General features: G+C 49.5%; 1 protein-coding gene across 3 annotated transcripts in view; it reads right to left on the bottom strand.

Annotated features, from left to right (window-relative positions):
* SIPA1L3 (signal induced proliferation associated 1 like 3) overlaps positions 1 to 17,123 on the bottom strand; it is a 244,468-nt gene that overhangs the window by 136,619 nt on the left and 90,726 nt on the right. For all 3 annotated transcript variants that reach the window (XM_008257242.4, XM_008257241.4, XM_002711497.5), the window contains exon 2: positions 12,602 to 12,668. The gene's annotated coding sequence lies outside the window, so the exon portion shown is untranslated. The remainder of the gene's footprint in view (positions 1 to 12,601; positions 12,669 to 17,123) is intronic.

Below are 17,123 nucleotides of genomic sequence, written 5' to 3' on the forward strand. Positions count from 1 at the left end.
CACTGTCTTTGCCAAGGAATCCTACATCTCCCTCCACCACCTGAACCTCTCCCCTCAATGCCAGACTCATACAAGGGGCTTTCAAAAAGCTCATGGAAAACAAATTTAAGATGCAGATTTTTCATGAACTTCTTGAGGCTCCGTTGTACATGCAGCCACCTCCTTGCTGTCTCACGCAGCTCTCGAACAGGCGTCTGGCACTGACTGGTGGTGTGCTTCTTCACACCTCCTTCTGTAGTGCCTCACAAACCTCTGGCCCTGCTGAGTCAGCACCTTCACCACTCCCCTGGTGTTCAGGGCCCCACTCCGGCCTCTCACACAGCAGATCACGCCCCTTCTCTACCGAGACCCCTCGCACTATTCATTTAGGGACTGGATCCCAGCCCCTGGAAGGTCTCACACAGATCTTTGACCTCATCTCCTCCCTGTTGTCTTTATTTTACCTGCAGAGGTGGGTGAGGTAATGGTATTTCACTGTGATTATCATTTGCATTTCCAAGATGGTGATTAAGGATGGTGAGGGATGCACATTAAATAACAGCAGTAGTAAGAGTAATAATAAAAGGTTAACACTGACACAGCATTTACTCAGTGCCAGATACTAGGCTAAGTGCTTTGTATATACAGCTTTATGATCCCTTTCCAAACCTCTTGAGCCAGATGTATTTCGGAATTCTGAAGTCTCTGGAGTTTAGAACGGCAACCCTGGGGGCTGGTGCTGTGGCACAGTGGGTTAAAGCCCCAGCCTGAAGTGCCGGCATCCCATATGGGCGCGAGTTCAAGTTCTGGCTGCTCCGCTTCCCATCTAGGTATCTGCTATGGCCTGGGAAAGCAGTAGAAGATGGCCCAAGTCCTTGGGCCCCTGCACCCACGTGAGAAACCTGGAACAAACTCTTGGCTCCTGGCTTCAGATCTGCCCAGCTCCTGTCACTGTGGCCATTTGGGGGAGTGAACTAGCAGATGGAAGACCTCTATGCCTTTCTTTCTTTCTTTTTTTTTTTTTTTAAAGATTTATTTATTTATTTGAAAGTCAGAGTTACACAGAGAGGAAAGGTAGAGGTAGAGGGGGAGGGAGAGAGAAGGGGAGGGAGAGAGGGGGCGAAAGGGAGAGAGAAGGAGAGGGAGAAAGAAGGGGGGGTGCCATCTGCTGGTTCACTCCCCAGTTGGCTGCAACTACCTGAGCTATGCTGATCTGAAGCCAGGAGCCAGGAGCTTCTTCCAGGTCTCCCACGTGGGTGAAGGGGCCCAAGGACTTGGGTCATCTTCTACTGCTTTCCCAGGCCATAGCAGAGAGCTGGATCAGAAGTGGAGCAGCCGGGTCTCAAACCAGCGCCCATGTGGGATGCCGGCACTGCAGGTGGCGGCTTTACCCATTACACCACAGCGCCAGCCCCTCTGCTTTTCAAATAAATAAATAAAAAAAAAAAGGCAACTCTGGCAGGATCTGGGGTGCACTGGTCATCTACTGCATGGGATTTCTGCAGTGGTGACAGTGTGTCAGCTTAGGTCACATTCCACCTAGAACTGGGAATCTGTACTACATCTCTCAATGCACACAGCCACTTTAGGAAGCAGCTAACATCATCTCCTCCATTTTACAGATAGAGAAACTGAGGTATAGGAAGGGTACGTGCTTTGGTCATAGTCACACAGGTAGAAGCAGAGAGCCGGGATTCCAGCACATTCTAAAGGATCTTTACTCCCGTCCTCTGTACTGGTTCTTAGGGTAGCTGACAGGAAGTAAATCAACAATGAGTGAATGAGATAGTGCGGGGGAGAGGGAGGAAGAGAACTCAGGTGCACTAACTAGCTACAGCACACAGCAGGAAGGCCAACAATACTGAGCTAGTTACTCACTTGTGGTTCACCTAATTTACTTTGGATATGTGGTATACCCAAAATATAAAGCAAGATTTTCCCCAAAAAATTGTCTTCAGAAGTAACACAGGACTTCAAAAAGTTCATGGTAAATATATATTACCAAAAACTATGCAAGAATTTCAAAATTTTGCGGGGCCTGCTGGTTATCTTTGAGTCTTTTGAATTATTTTGAACAAAATGCTCTTTGGCAAAGACATAGTATCTTCTAAAAAATTTAAATGTTGCTAGTTTGGGCAACAATGAAGAAGGAAGCATATATTATAAAGACTTAGTAACTATTTCCAGGGGCTTGACTCTAAAAGTAGAATTTAAATCTCTGTAAACGGACCCTTTAAAGATTCCTTGAAAAAAGAAAAAACAAGACAGAGGGGTGGGTGCTGTGGCACAGTGGTTAAGTTGCTGCTTGGGGTGCTCACATCCCATAAAGGAGCACCTGGGTTCAAGTCTTTGCTTTGCTTCTTCTCCAGCTTCCTGCTATTTTAGCCCACCCCGAGAGGCAGCAGGTAATGGCTCATGGACCTGGGTCTTTGCCACCCATGTGGGAGACCTGGACAGAGTTCTGGGATTCTGGCTTTAGCCTGGTCTAGTTCCAGCTAGTGTGGGCACTTGGGGAGTGAAGCAGTGGATGCGAGATCTTTTTCTCTATATCTATGTCATTCTGCCTTTCAAACAACAAAGTATCTAAAGTAAAAACTCTTAAACTGTATATAGTGGGATACTTAAACCAGAGTTTTGGAATTAAAACAAGGGTGTGAGTGAACACTTCACCTAGTGCCCAGGTTTGAGACTAGGCTCCAGCTTTCTGCTTAATGCAGAGGCCCTGAAGGCGGTGGTGATAGTTCAAGTAGTTGTGAGAGACCTGGATTGAGTGCCAGGCTCCTTGCTGATGGGAACTGACTCTTCCTTCCTCAAAAAAAAAAAAAAAAAAAAAAAAAAAAAAAGTATGTAATGCAATACTGAAGCAAAATGCCACTATGGAAGATAAACTTACATGGATAGGCTTAATCTTCCTATGTTGTCATTAATTATTCACATTGAAATGGCTAATCTGATTGACTCAAAAACAAGTGCTGATGTAACTATATTTTCACATTTATTCAGCCATGCGCCCATTTTCAGTAACTAGCCTTAAAAAAAGTTTTGTTTTTTTAAATGTAATATAGTAAGTTAGTGGCTACACTTACAGATCATTAGTTTAAACTTGTCTGATGGCATATGACTGATGGCACATGACTGTATCAAAGGTTAGGATACAGTTTCCAGCAACAACAAAACACATACATTCAAGAAGTGCCACACCACAAAATTTGAGATGGATGTAGAGACAAGGTATTGTGGAAATATGTGTAGGTGACTCACACAGTGACCTGAGAGATATGGGTGTTGGTGAAGAGTGTGCCCAACACAAGTTTGTCATATATGAGAGAAGACAGGCAACATTTTGAATTCAACATTTTTGCTATCAGGTTTCAAAATGCATCACAAAACTAATAAATTAAAAAATACAAACAGGCAGCTGATTAACTTGTCTGTGTCTCCAGCATTTTATGCAGGTCCTAAAACTCTTTTGTTTTTCTCCATTTTCCCTTTGGAAAGATGAGGAATCACTTTGGGGAGACACATAGGGTATTTTCTGGGTTCAAATATTTTAAAGACTGGATGATACACACCAATTTGCACAAGTGATCATCTTGGGGGATTCCGAGTCCCTTGAAATTTTTTAACTAAAAAGTGTTAACTTTGATATTCAGAAATATAAACGAGCAATACAGCTTTAAGATGTGAAGTTCAGCCAGAGATGAGATAAGGAAGTGGCTCACACCCTGGCTGCACACGGGGCCATGGGGAGCTGGGAAGCAGCATTCCAGGCCTGGCTGTGCTCTCAGCAATCCCAACTGAACTGGCCTGGTGCAGGGCGCGGGCCTGAAGGCTTCTTAAAACTCCCAACATGACTCGCACGTCAGCAAGGATGAGCATCATTCTTAAAGCAACACTTTCCAATTTACACTTTACAATGCATTACTACGTGTCTTTTTGAAAATAAAAGGATTTCACAGTCAGAAAAGTAGGCTTCTTTCCTGAATGGGTTCTCAGTGCCTTAACCTACGACTGTGTTCCACCATTAATGAAAGAAGCACAGAGCAGGATGGACACTTGTGAGTGTCTGCTCAGCATTCCCTTGTTTAAGCCTTGCTGTTGGCAAGACCCCACCCCTTCCTCCCCTCCTCCACTCTGCCCACCTAGCCCCTTCCTCTATCTCTCCTGCCCTGGCCAGGGCAGCAGCCCCTCTGTGCTCTCACACTGGCTCCTGTAATTCACTGTCCACCAAAGTGTGCAGTGGGAGATCCCTGGAGCATACAAGGTTTGATTAAGCTTCTGCCCCGACGGAGACCAGCCACAGCATCACTGATTGCCATCCTGTGGCTGTGGAAGGGACCTACCTTGAGGGGAAGGCATCATGGACAGCAGAGCTATGGGCAGAATGAACCTGGGCCCTCAAAGCCACTGCTGAGCTTCTGTATCAGCAGCCCGGAAGCTGGTCCAAAGAACCCTTGGATGTAGAGTTGGGAACCCCTTGATTGTTTAAGGCTATGCGTGGGGGCTTATGCTACCTGTAGCTAAAGCAACAGAACCACAAAATCTCTTACACAGTTCTGTTTACTGGTCGACAGTTTTATTTCACCAGGTAAAATCTGTCCCCCTTCCCAGCTCCATGAGAACAGGGATAACTGTTTTGTTCACTGCTGTGTTTACAGCACCTGAGACACTGCCTGCCAGAAAAGTCAGCATTTGTTCAAAGAAGGACTGAGCACATTTAACTCTTTCAACAGCTCCAAAGGTAGGTGTCACAAACACCCACTTTCTTCCCACACCAAATGGACCCTACATGGTCTGCCCCACCTACCCCTTCCTCACTCATGACTTCCTTCCAGTTCCTTTGAGGTCAAGTTCCTTCCTGGTCCTGAACTCCACTGATGCTGTTCTCTCTATCAGAAACCCTCTCCCCACGTCTGCTCATCCTTCAGGCCTCCTCTCATCTGACAGACACCTCTTGACCTCTCCAAACACTTCGGCCCCTGCCTCCCCGAGCAGATGTGTTCTTAGGGTCCTGTGGGCTCCTCTATCGTGGCACTTACCACAGACACCATTACATGGTGGCTCATGTTAGTGCTTACTTGTGGGGAGCAACTTGGACTAGACTAAGTTACTGGAATTAAGACTTATTCTATGCATCTGCTCTCCCACAATATGGCGCTGGGAGAGAAGAAAACAGCTTCTACACAGCTGCCTCCAGTTCAGCCAATAAACTGTAGGACTTGCTCCTGATTGGAGGAGAGCAGCGTACTCGGCGTGTGGGCGGAGGAGGATTATAAAGGAGGAGAGAGACGGCATGCACCGGGAACATCTAAGAGGAACATCTAAGGGGAACATCTAAGGGGAACATCTAAGGGGAACACCTGTGCAGCCCCCGAGAGAGCCGGCCGGCGGTGTGCTGCTCCCCTGCGGAAGTGGGGAATGTGGCAGGGGGAACCGCCCTTCCACGGAGGTGGAAGGGACAGTAGCCAACCCGGGAAGAACCAGCAGCAAACCCGGGGAGGGCCGAGCAGACAAAAGAACAGCGCAGGGTCCTGTGTCGTTCCTCCACGAAGAGGGGGAGCGACACTTACTCATCTTCAAGACAGAGGAGCCAACATCAGCCTGGGTCCCTGACACATAAGGTCAAGCCTTTCTGACCTGCCTTTTGGTCTGCTGTCCCAGTGAACCATGAGTCCCAGGAAGGCAAGGACCCCTCTGGATTTCCAGGACACACAGTAGGTCCTGAATTAATACCACACCTGTCTCCTGTGGCCAAGAAATTTACTACTCACTGGACACCAGGTATCTCCCACATTTCCAGACCCTTGTAGTTAGACAGAACCACATGACTAGCTCCAGGTACAAGTGAAAGTGGCTATGTCACTTCTGGCTGTGACCTGGCATCTAAGTGTGCTGTGGGACCCTCAGTTCTCTCCTGCTCTGCTGCTCTTGGAGGCTGTGCATCTCAGCTGTGAAGCCTCAAGACAGGAGAGTCACGGTCGGTCTGGGTCCCTGAAGTACAAGGTCAAGTCCCCTCCTGACCTGCCTTGTGCTGTAAGAAATGGGTGTTCCTTGTGCCCACGTCTAGGATTTCAGGGTCAGTTTCTCACCGCAGCAGAATCTTGCCCATCACTGGCATTCCTGTGGATGAATGAAGGCAGCTGGAGGCACTGTGATCACAAACTGGGAGGTGAGGAACAAGGCGAAGGCCTTCGGTGTAAGGGCTGAACCTCAGTGAAAAGCAGGGGGTGTAAGAGAAGGAACATCTCCCGCCCGCCCCAGGGAATCGCCACTTTCAAGTCCCAATGGAGCAGACAGAAGGACCCAGAGCTTCTGCTTCCTGCCTCAGTGGCAGCCCTCATCAAATACAGCTCCTTAGCAATTAGAGTCCAGTTCCAAGCCCTAGCGGTAGGCTGCTCAGAAACCAGCAACACCCTAGAAAATCCTATCAGTTGGAGGACGCTGAAACAGCAAGGCTCCATGAAGGGCCCCAGCTAATTCGGGCTGACAACCTTCCTGCGGAATCACCCACTGGGGCTCTGCCCTCCCTGTGCCATCCCAGAGAATAAATCGCACTGTCAGTTCTAATTTGGGACTTGGCTGATGGGCTAAGCAGAGCATCCATGCGTTCTGGCCACAGAGGTCAAGGGCAGCCCATGCTCTCGAGGCCCATGCTGAAAGGCCTAGGGATTAGATCAAAAAGGGACTGGGGAGCCAAAAGCTGTAGGTTTCCAACAAACACCAATCAAACTCCTACCTTCTCCTATGAAACCCCTGGGCAGGCCTCAAGTGTGTGGGCCCCGTTTCCAGACCACAGTTCTGCAACATCAGGCACAGCACTAGCTCGGCTGGGCATGCACATGGCTGGTTGGTGAGCGAATAACCACAGCGGCAGCGGCTAACACTGGCTTTCCTATAGGCTGGTGATTAAATCCTCAGGGCTACTGAAGATAAGCTGCTGCCACCATCTTTTTTTTTTTTTTTTTTTTTTTGGTGACCACTTTGTGCCGGCACTGTCCTAGGTACTTAAGATTCATGATCATATTTTCATATTCAAAACAACCTTAGGAGACAATGGGAGCTTCCAGAGTGAGACTGCCTATCACGGCCAGTCAGTGACTCAGCTGGGAGTGAAGTCAGGCCTCTGGACTCCAGCCTGTGCTCCCAGTCAGCATGTTAACCCATGTTGCATTTTGCCTCCATTGAGAAGTGTGCCCCAACTCGTGGGTAGCCGTCTCCTCAGGGCTCCCACAGCCCTCCATCAGAACTCCCCCATTCTAGGTCATTTCCCTGCACAGCTTTCCCAACATCCTGTGCGGCCAGGTACGTCTGGGGACAGCACACGATCAGGAATGTGGGGCAGGCCCAGTCAGGGTGGGTTGGCAGGATGGATGGAAACCAGAGTCCAAATCCTTTCATTTTACAGACGAGGGAACAGCAGCTCAGAAAGGAAAGCTGTTAGCAACAGCTTCACTGAAAAAAGGGAGATGGAGAAGGGGGAAACTGCTTGACAAATCCCTACTCCTCCCAGGCTCAAAAACTGCTTCCCGGAGTCACTCTGACTCCCAGGTTGGGCATCTTTGCTTGGTTCCCTGTCTGCTGGACTTCCCAGTTCCCTCAAGAAAGCCCTGGCCACCCTTGGCTGTCACTGTTGGAGGGCCTGCCTCCCTCACTGGACAAGAAGCCCCAGGAGTACAAGGACCCACCCAGCAATGAGCCTGTCTCAGCATCCACTTCGTTCCCACTACTCCAAAAACCTGCAGAGGGTGGGCACATATTAGGCAGGTGTTCAGTCAACCAGGAAAACTCCAGAGAAAGGTAATAGGCTGGAAACTTCATCCTGGGAAGAATGATTCAAAGCACAAGTATTGTCTGTTTGGAAAAGGGAGGCCAGGAGCAGTTTTCTCAGCCACTTGCAAGCCCCTGAAGGATGCCAGAAAGATGTGTGGCTGGTGCTGTTCACCAGGACTGGACCAGAACCAACAGATATGATTCCTAAGAAAGCTTCCTAATGATGCCAATTTATATGCTGCCTGTTCCTCCCTTGCTGGAAGGATTTTGTCCCCCCAAAGATTTATGTATTTGAAAGACAGGGAGAGGAGGAGAGACAGAGATCTTTCATCTGCTGGTTCATTCCCCAAATGGCTACAATAGCTGTGACTGTGCCAAGCCTAAAGTAAGAGACTGGAACTCCATCTGGGTCTTCCATGTGGGCGGCAGGGGCCCAAGTACTTGGGCCATCTTCCTCAGCATTCCCAGGAACATTAGCAGGGAGCTGGACTGCAAATGGAGCAACTGGGACTTGAATCAGCACATATGGTAGCTTAACCCACTGTGCCACAATGCCATCCTCTCTTGGAAGAATTCGAACTGAGGCCAGACAGCAAGCAGCCTGGGACCCCCCTTGGACCTCCATGACAGAGTAAAGCAGAGTGGCTGAAGAAAGCGAGGTCTCTGCAAATAGGCTGCAGGAGTGCCTACAGTTGCTCTGCTTGGGAGGAAGATTCCCTACTCTGCCTCAGTTTCCTTGTGGGACATCACAGCAGCGACGTCACGGGGCGGTTCTGAGGACTCAATGAGGTCATGCACAGAAAGTGCTAACAGTAGGACCTGGCACAGAGACAGACCCATTCATGCTAATTATTACTGCTTTTCTGCCCCCATGGAGTCAGACACTGCTGGCCGGCTCGCCCAACTGACACTCTCCACTCCTTTTCTCTAGCCACCTCCTCAGGAAAGGATATACATTTAAAGAAATATTCCACCTTCCTTGGAGCTGAGGGAAGCTATGGTATACATTTGTGGCCCATGAGAGGCAAATGCAATCTTCTGGGGATTCTGGGTGTGCTTAAGTGGTCCAACACAGAAATGTTCTCATTTGTCCTGCCTGGAGGTGCAGAAGCAACCTTGTGACCATGAGGGGCAAGATGAGAGAAACAAAGGGGCTGTAGCCCCGATACTACTCAGTCACTGAACTGTAGAAGTGAACAGGCAGTCAGGTTCCTACAGATCTACTGTGAGCTGGGTGCTCTGTTCTTGAAGCTGAACGTATTTCTCACTCATGCACCCACAGTGACACAAATGGCTCAAGGCCAGGCCTATAGCTGGGAACCCCTATTTCCAGAAAAAAAAAAAAAAAAGTGGAAGGGAAGTGGAAGGGAAGTGGGCGTTTAGCCTGCTGGTTAAGTAGCCCAGGTCCCACATCAGTGTATCCATGTTCGAGTCCCGGATCTGGCTCCCGACTCCAGCTTCCTGCTAATGTACACCCTGAGAGGCAGAAGTGACAGCTCAAGCAGTTGGGTTCCGTCACTCATGTGCGAGATCTGGATTGTGTTTATGACTCCTGGCTCTGGCCCTGGCCATTAGCAGTATTTGGGAAGTGAACCAGTGGATGGGAGCTTTTTGTTTGCCTGCCTTCAAAAAAAAAAAAAAAAAAAAAAAAAAGACTGAACTATCTAGTGTTTATCAAACCCTGCTGATTTCCACATCACACTGGTAGAATTTTTCTATTTCTTTAACTCACTTTTTAACTTAAATATATTTAAAAATGCATCTATCACCACTAAAAATGAAAAATTATTATCTTTTGCTACAAAGAAAAGGGAACTAAAAGCACAATAAGCATGTATAGGCTGATTATTTTGTAAGAATTAGGCTGGGTGGGGAAGAGAAGGAAAAAACAAACATGATAAGAACAAACAATATATTCATCCATATGTCACTAAAAATTATCTGAGTTCGATGGATTCACAAAAATCCCTCATTTTTCTCTCCTTCTGGGGGAAGAAATACCAGGTGACCTGCAGTAGGCAATGATGGGCTTTAGCTGAGCTGCGGCAGCCCCTTGGAAAAGGAACACATTCCGGTGTTCAGAGGTGAGTGGACGTGCCCGAGCTCTCCCAGCTGGTGGAGGAAGCAGGTCGGGCACCGCCTTATTCCCTCCTCTCATCGGGGCTTCCTCAGAGTGGCCTTCCCTGCTCACCTTGTCCACAATTCCCCGAGACCCCCATCTCTTCCTTGTAGTCTTCTTCTCCATATGTTTTTTTTTTTTTTTTTTTTTTTTTTTTTTTTTTTTTTGACAGGCAGAGTGGACAGTGAGAGAGAGAGACAGAGAGAAAGGTCTTCCTTTGCCGTTGGTTCACCCTCCAATGGCCGCCGAGGCCGGCGCGCTGCGGCCGGCGCACCGTGCTGATCCGAAGCCAGGAGCCAGGTGCTTTTCCTGGTCTCCCATGGGGTGCAGGGCCCAAGGACTTGGGCCATCCTCCACTGCACTCCCTGGCCACAGCGGAGAGCTGGCCTGGAAGAGGGGCAACTGGGACAGAATCCGGCGCCCCAACCGGGACTAGAACCCGGTGTGCCGGCACCGCTAGGTGGAGGATTAACCTAGTGAGCCGTGGCGCCGGCTTCCATATGCTTCTATTGTACATGCCCCATCCAATTTAGCCTACATTCATTTCTAAATCTGCTTATTGTTTCATCCTCCAGGAGAATATGGGCTCCCTTAGGGGACTGATTTTGTCTGATTTGCTCATTCCTGAATTTCCAGTGCCGGAACCCAACAGTAGCATCCAGATGCGTATGCGCTGAAGGAAAGGAAGAAATGAATGAACGAACAAACAAAACCTCCTCCCCTTCTTCCTGGTTCCCGAAGGCCCACACCAGCCCTCCTGCAGCTTCAAGTGCAATGTTAGGAGTTTACTTGGAATTTGGAACCTTTTTTACCACAGGAAAAAGGAATGTGCTAGATTAAAACAAGTATCTGAGCTCCACAGGGTATTAACAACTAAATAAAGAAATTAATGAGGAGAAAGGACAGGTCTTCCTTACAGAAGGATTTCAATTAATAAATGTAGAAGGGAAGCAGGACACAGAAAAATCACCACTAGGGTAACATCACAGCAATAACTGCTGCAGGCAAGACCTATCCACCAATGGACGCTAAAATTAGAGGGCGCCAAGTATGAGGCGAAACAGGATATTAGCACAGTCTCAAAGTATTTCCCTCAGAGATCTATAAATTACAAAGGGAAAATAGTGACTTAACAGCGGAGGAATGCTCCAGGTGAACACCACCAGTAACAGGAGGCAGTGTGTCCCAGCCCGGCCCCGACGTGATGCATGGTGGGGAGGACACGTGCCCTCCCTGTGATGTCCTTCCCAGCAGCACGTCACCTCAGTTGGGTCACGGGCAAACGTCAGACCAGCCCACACTGGGATTTCCACAAAAGCACAGAGCAGTCCTCTCCGAAGTGTCGGGGTCATGAACGACAAGAAAAGACGGAGCAATTGCTGCAGACTGGGTAAGATTAAGACGATACAACAATGATGTGCAGTGCAGGGGCCCCGCGTAGGATCTTAGAACACAAAAAGGACATCAGTGTAGAAACCCAATAGTCTGTAATTTAGTTACTAGCGCCAGGCTAGTGCTAACTTCCTGGTTTTGATCACTGTGCTACAGTTATGTAATCTGGCAACACAATGGGGACCTGGATGAAGGGAAGGTATGTGAACTCTGTACCATTTTTCCAACTTTTATGTAATTCTAAAATTACTTAAAAATTTTAAAAAAATATTAAAGAATTGTGCTAAGAAGCATCCATTGATGGAAATGTGGCTCTCAGAGACTGTCCTGCAAATACGCTGGAGCACACCTGTGGCAGGGTGAAGGCATGGGAGTCCCCAGCAGGAGCCACGACCAGGAGCTTCCAGGTAAGCTCACTTGGCTCCTACAGCTCCACAGAGCGGGCGGTCCCTGCGACTTGGCCAGCACCACCACCCGCGCCCTGGGTCTGGGTGCCGGCACCTCCTGCTCTCCCACTTTCCACACTGTCAGGATCTCCTGGGCTTCAGCATCTCCCAGCACTCCGCCAACAAAGGTTGGTGTCCTCATTCAGAAATGTCTCACTACAACAGGAAACGGCATGTGGCCCAGGGCCGCTCCGCTGCTTAGACGCCATTGCACAAACTCGAAAGAAGATGTCTACTAGCAAACCACCCCTCCCCTCAGTGTGGCCAGAAACCTAGGTGTAACATACAACCGTACGATTATTATAAGTAGGTATTTACCATATGTACACATTTTAATTATGTCTAAGCACCTACACAATATTTTAACCTGCAGAGAACAGTACATCCAATGTGCTGCACCTGGACTGTGGTGGCAGTGCCACACCTGCACACATGTGTCTAAACCCAAAGAACTGTACACTAAAGAATGAAATTTATGGCTTCCCAGCCTTTTGGCTAAGATTCCGTGGAGAGTGAACTTTGTTCTCTGTGAATTTTTAAACGGAATTAAAGGTGAAAAAGAAAAAGTGCAATACACAGATGCACGCTTACGAATGGAGACCTCCAAGACACTTCCTGCTAGGGCCCAGGAAACAAGTGTCAGAAACATTTGCTGAACAGGGGTCCTTGATCTTACACAGCAAACTAACACCTTCAGTGGTACACATCTGAGCAGGAATGATGGATGGGCAAAGGCGGGCCCTGACTCCTCACCTCTGGGGGACCATGTCAGCCTTCCGGGCAACAGGAAGGACTGTGAAAGAATTGTCTGTTTTCTCTAATGCTCTTTTGTATAATTTTTTTTTTTTTTTTAAATCGAGGCCGTTTCAAGCAGACACAGGTCTACCGTACTCACCCTCAGTAGTTCTCAACACTAATGGTCCTGGAGGGTCCCTGGAGAGCCGACGTCAAAGACTGTACATCTGTGCAGAGGAAGAAAGAGATGTTACATCTTCAGCCACCTCTGCCTTCCTGCTGCAACACCCACCTGTCACTCATGTGTTCCCTCCCTCCACAAATGTTTCCTGAACACCTGCTGCACGCCAGTGTTCCCTCTTCAGGAAGCAGCCGGGGAGGAGGTCAGCAAAGTACGAGGGCAGGGAGTGCTCCGTGCCGTGTTGGGGTTGCTATTTCACACAGAGGGCTTGGGGGCCTTTCTGAGGGGATGACAGAGATCATCACAAACTACGGGATTAGCTGGCAAAGAGCCTTCCAGGCCACAGTGCAAAGGCCCTGAGGCGAGGGCACCAGAGGGACATCTAGTGCAGCCAGGAGGCCCTGTGGCTGCTGCAAGGTGAGTGAGGGGGCGAGTGGTGGGAACGGAGGGCAGGGGGGTGATGGGGCAGGTGGGGGCCTTTCTAAGAACAGTTTCTTTACACAACTCTGAGCAGAGGAACGGCACCGAAACTCACTTGTAACTTTCTATTATGAATTTAGGTTTCTGAGTCTTTTCTATGGTAGCTTTTGCTTAATGGCCATTTCATGGATGAATGAACATCTCGGGGCTGAGAAGTCGGAATTGCTCACCGCCACATTCCAGGGGCTGGCACTAAGAAAGATGAGCTCTGAAGGGACAACCTCTAGCCACCCTATGCGCGTGGCCATTCAGTAATAATTCCCATGTTCTCTGCACTGGTTCTGGGCCTCTTGTGCTCATTTCACATTCCCAACAACACCAACAATAACGCCCATGTTACAGATGAGGAAACAGAAGCACACAGCGGGCACCCATTAGCTGAGGTTGCACAGTCACAAGTGACCCATCACTGGGCCAGGAAGCCAGGCAACCTGGCTCCAATCTGCTCCTGACCTCTCAGCTAGACCACACTCTGTGATGATGGTCAGTGAAGGGAGAGCCAACTTCCCCAACACCATAACACCTGAATGCTGCCCAGGTGCCATGGCCAAGTTCAAATGCCTGTCAGCTCCTCCAGGATGCCTCCCAGGGAGGAGACCTGGCACCTTTCCCACTCAGCATACAGAACTGCTGTTGAAATGATCTCACTCGTGGACTGGCGATGGAGGCAGTGCTGGACACATGACCCAGCCCTGGCCACTGTCCTGCCTTCCCTGCTCCTGACTTCAGATGGTCCAGAGTGGCCCTGGCACCAAAGCAAAGATGATCACAGTCAGAACCCACCAGCTCCAGCACAGGCACCGGGACTACGGGAGGAGATGGCTGATTCCCCTGGGCTGCTAAGCTGGTTGGGTCTGCTTGTGGAGCTGCCAGGGGCTGCATCAGAGCCTACCTGAAAACAAAGACCAGTATAGACGAATGCTGAGGTCTAGGGAACGGTGCTGGCAACCTCATTGGAGGCCTAGATCTAGCCATGCCTGAAGCCGTTAAGGGCAGAATTCCCCAAGACGTGAGTCCTCACATGTCCTTTTCTACTTAAGCAGACTGTACTTCAATTTATTCACACAACCAAATGACTCTCAACGAACACAGAAGGGCAGAGGCAACTGCTGCTCTCGATGGTTCCCACAGCTCACCACTAGACCACTTGGGAAAGTACAAGATAAAATTAGAAACAGTTACTATACAAAGACACAGCAAAAACACACACTCTAAAAACTCAGAAATGGCCTCCTGGGCAGTTGCCATTCCTAAGCTGGTCTATGAAGTCCTAACAATTTCGGTTTTCAAGATGCTTGGTAGGGCAGGAGGGAACCAGAGGTACCCAGAACATTTCCCTTTATCATCAGACTTGCCATTAAAAATTTCCTGGGATGATCAGGAAAGCCCCTGCAATAAAGCTCTTGTAAAATTTTAATAGCTTCCATTTAAATTGCAACGGAAATTGCTTTCCTGCCACTCCAATTTTTCTCCCTTTCTTTTCTAAAGTGATGCATATGGCTCTTTAAAGCAGATCAGTGCTGAAGCACAGGGGTGCCAAGTTTCTCCGAGCCAGTGACCTCCCTGCAGATTGCAGGACGGTGGGGAGAGCATCAAACCGGGGTCCTTCACACAGGAGGGAGGGAACTACCAAGAGGGTGTACAAATGGCAGCAAGGGGGCTAGGAGGTCAGATCAGTCAGGACCTCAACTATCTCAGAACTCGACTTCACTCCACCCAGGAAAGGAAGATGCCCTTGGAGTGGCCTCAGCAACCCAGCACAACCACGGCCTGTGGTCCATCAGCCACGCACTTTGCCCTTCGCTTTACTAGGCTGAGCATGGTTTACATGAGCAGCTGAATGGCTGGGGGAGGGAATATCCTGGTCAGACCCCTAGCCTGGATGTTTCCTCCCCGTGGCCTCATGGACTGGCTCTAGGAGAGACCCAAGCAGGGTCAACCAGAGTTGGCCCTGGGAATTTTGCTACGGTTACTGGAGGAAGAGATGGGGTGGATGGCTACCCTAGACTGGGAACAGGGGGCTGAGAATGAAGCCAGAGTTGAGATGGGAACAGCACAGAAGTGGAGAGCAGAGGGCTGCTGATGACAACACCCGAGTGGAGGTTTCAGTCATGCCGCCTCTGAGATCTTAGGTCCCTGAGCCTTTGTGTCCCTTTGCAGTTTAAATCAGTTTAGGTCAGAGACACTCAGTCATTCTGAAGAGAAATATCTAATGGAAGAGCAGAGACCTCAAAAATCAACCCAGTGTTCCTTCAAGTTTGGGTGAACATGACCCTTCCAAGAAGCTGACCAAAGCTGCATTATGCCTCTCCAAGAAAACACTGCACAAAATGACACAGGTTGACCATGTCAAAGACTGCCAGAACCCCATCTACGGAACCAGATGAAGACCCCTCTGATCTAGTCTGACCTTCCTACTCGAAGAAGGGAACTGTGGTTCTGATGCTTACGTGACTTGTCTGGGGCCAGACGTGGGCCCACAGAGCCCCAAGAGGTTTCACCCAGAGCTTCCCAGAGTACAGCCTCTCCAAGGAAGACTGCAGAGGGCAAGGAGAGGCCGCAAGCAAGGCTCCGGACCCCCACACCTCCATGCCCAGAGCAGCTCCACTCTTTCCTCTTTTATAAAATAGGCTGTCAGGGAAATGTCTGCCGAAGTTCCACAAACTCCAGAATCAATGCACTGAGACTTAATCTTTACATTTCAGCGTACTTAAACATTAACGACCTTGGTTTGGATCCTCACTGAGACCCTGTAGGCATTACCGCCGTGGCTCTGGACTTCCCTGGGGCTGGCCAGGGGCTGCTCTCCTGACCCTCAATGCTGCGTGGCACACCCACACTTTTCCGTCCTGAACTGCTGGGCCGGCGTTTGCTAGTCCAGCCTTGCATTCCCATAGCGACTCACATGGAAGGGATCGTGCACTCGCACCTCTCCACTCCACTTTACTTGTTCCCCCTGAGGAAGAAGAGCTGGCTACTCTGGCTGGTCAGACTGTGGCAGCTGCTAGCAATGAGGAGGATTACTGGCCCCAAAGGCCAGGCCTACTAGCTCTTTTCCCTCCCTGTGCCAGAGACTGCAGGAAGGGCTCCTCTGTTCTCTGTCTGGAGCGGGACATACACCCTGGGCAGTGTCTACCCAATTTCTAAGAGGGTCTGGCCCCAAGGACCCTCTTGATCCAGTAGAGATGTGCCAGGGGGCAGTCAGGCCTTTCTCCTTAGAGCAACGGCTGTGTAAGTGGCTGATCCCAGCCCCGAGATTCCAGACTCACTGGGCCTTGTGCCGTAAGCCGCACTCCCCTTTCTAGACCCCCGAGCTTCCCGTCCGGGGCACCAGGGACTTACTCACCCACTAACAAACTGGCTCAATCACCCATCATTTAGAGAAGAGTCCCGCTACAGCCAGCCCCATCTGCCTGTGGAATAATGACTTGGGAAAATACCTGTTCATTCAACTGCCTCTACCCACACTCCTAAAAAGAAAAGCTGATTGGTGAAGAAAGCATCTTACCTAGGGAATATTCAGGCCCTCAGTAGCCGCTGAGATCATCTTGCAATTAATCATGTTTTCTCTTATGACCTATATTCTATTAATAACCCACACTAACAACCTGGCACCAGTTCTCTCATTGATGGATGCAGGCCACAGATATGACTAAAGCCTGGTCGCTGACTTCAAGGGTCTCTCTCCTTCAGTGCCAGCCTCCCCAAGAGGTACATGTATTGGTACGGGGACCTGACCACGGGATGAGGAGACTTCACTGCAGTGGGGGGCGTCGTGGCTGTCCTGCCTCCAGCCTAGGTCAAGCAGCTCTGGCAGAGGGGCTTGCAGACGGACCTGTGCAGAGAAGCTGCTCGGGGAAAACAGCTCTGCGTGACCATTTCACATGCGGCAGATTGGCCAAAATGTCACAGTCTGACAGCACCAAATGTGCTGGAGTTCTGGAGTGAGGGGAACTCTCAGTCACTGCGGGTGGGAGTAGAAATTGGAACAAACATCTTTGGAGAACAATTTGGCAATTTC

This window comes from Oryctolagus cuniculus, chromosome 18 (assembly GCF_964237555.1).
Source record: "Oryctolagus cuniculus chromosome 18, mOryCun1.1, whole genome shotgun sequence".
Taxonomy (NCBI): Eukaryota; Metazoa; Chordata; class Mammalia; order Lagomorpha; family Leporidae; genus Oryctolagus; species Oryctolagus cuniculus.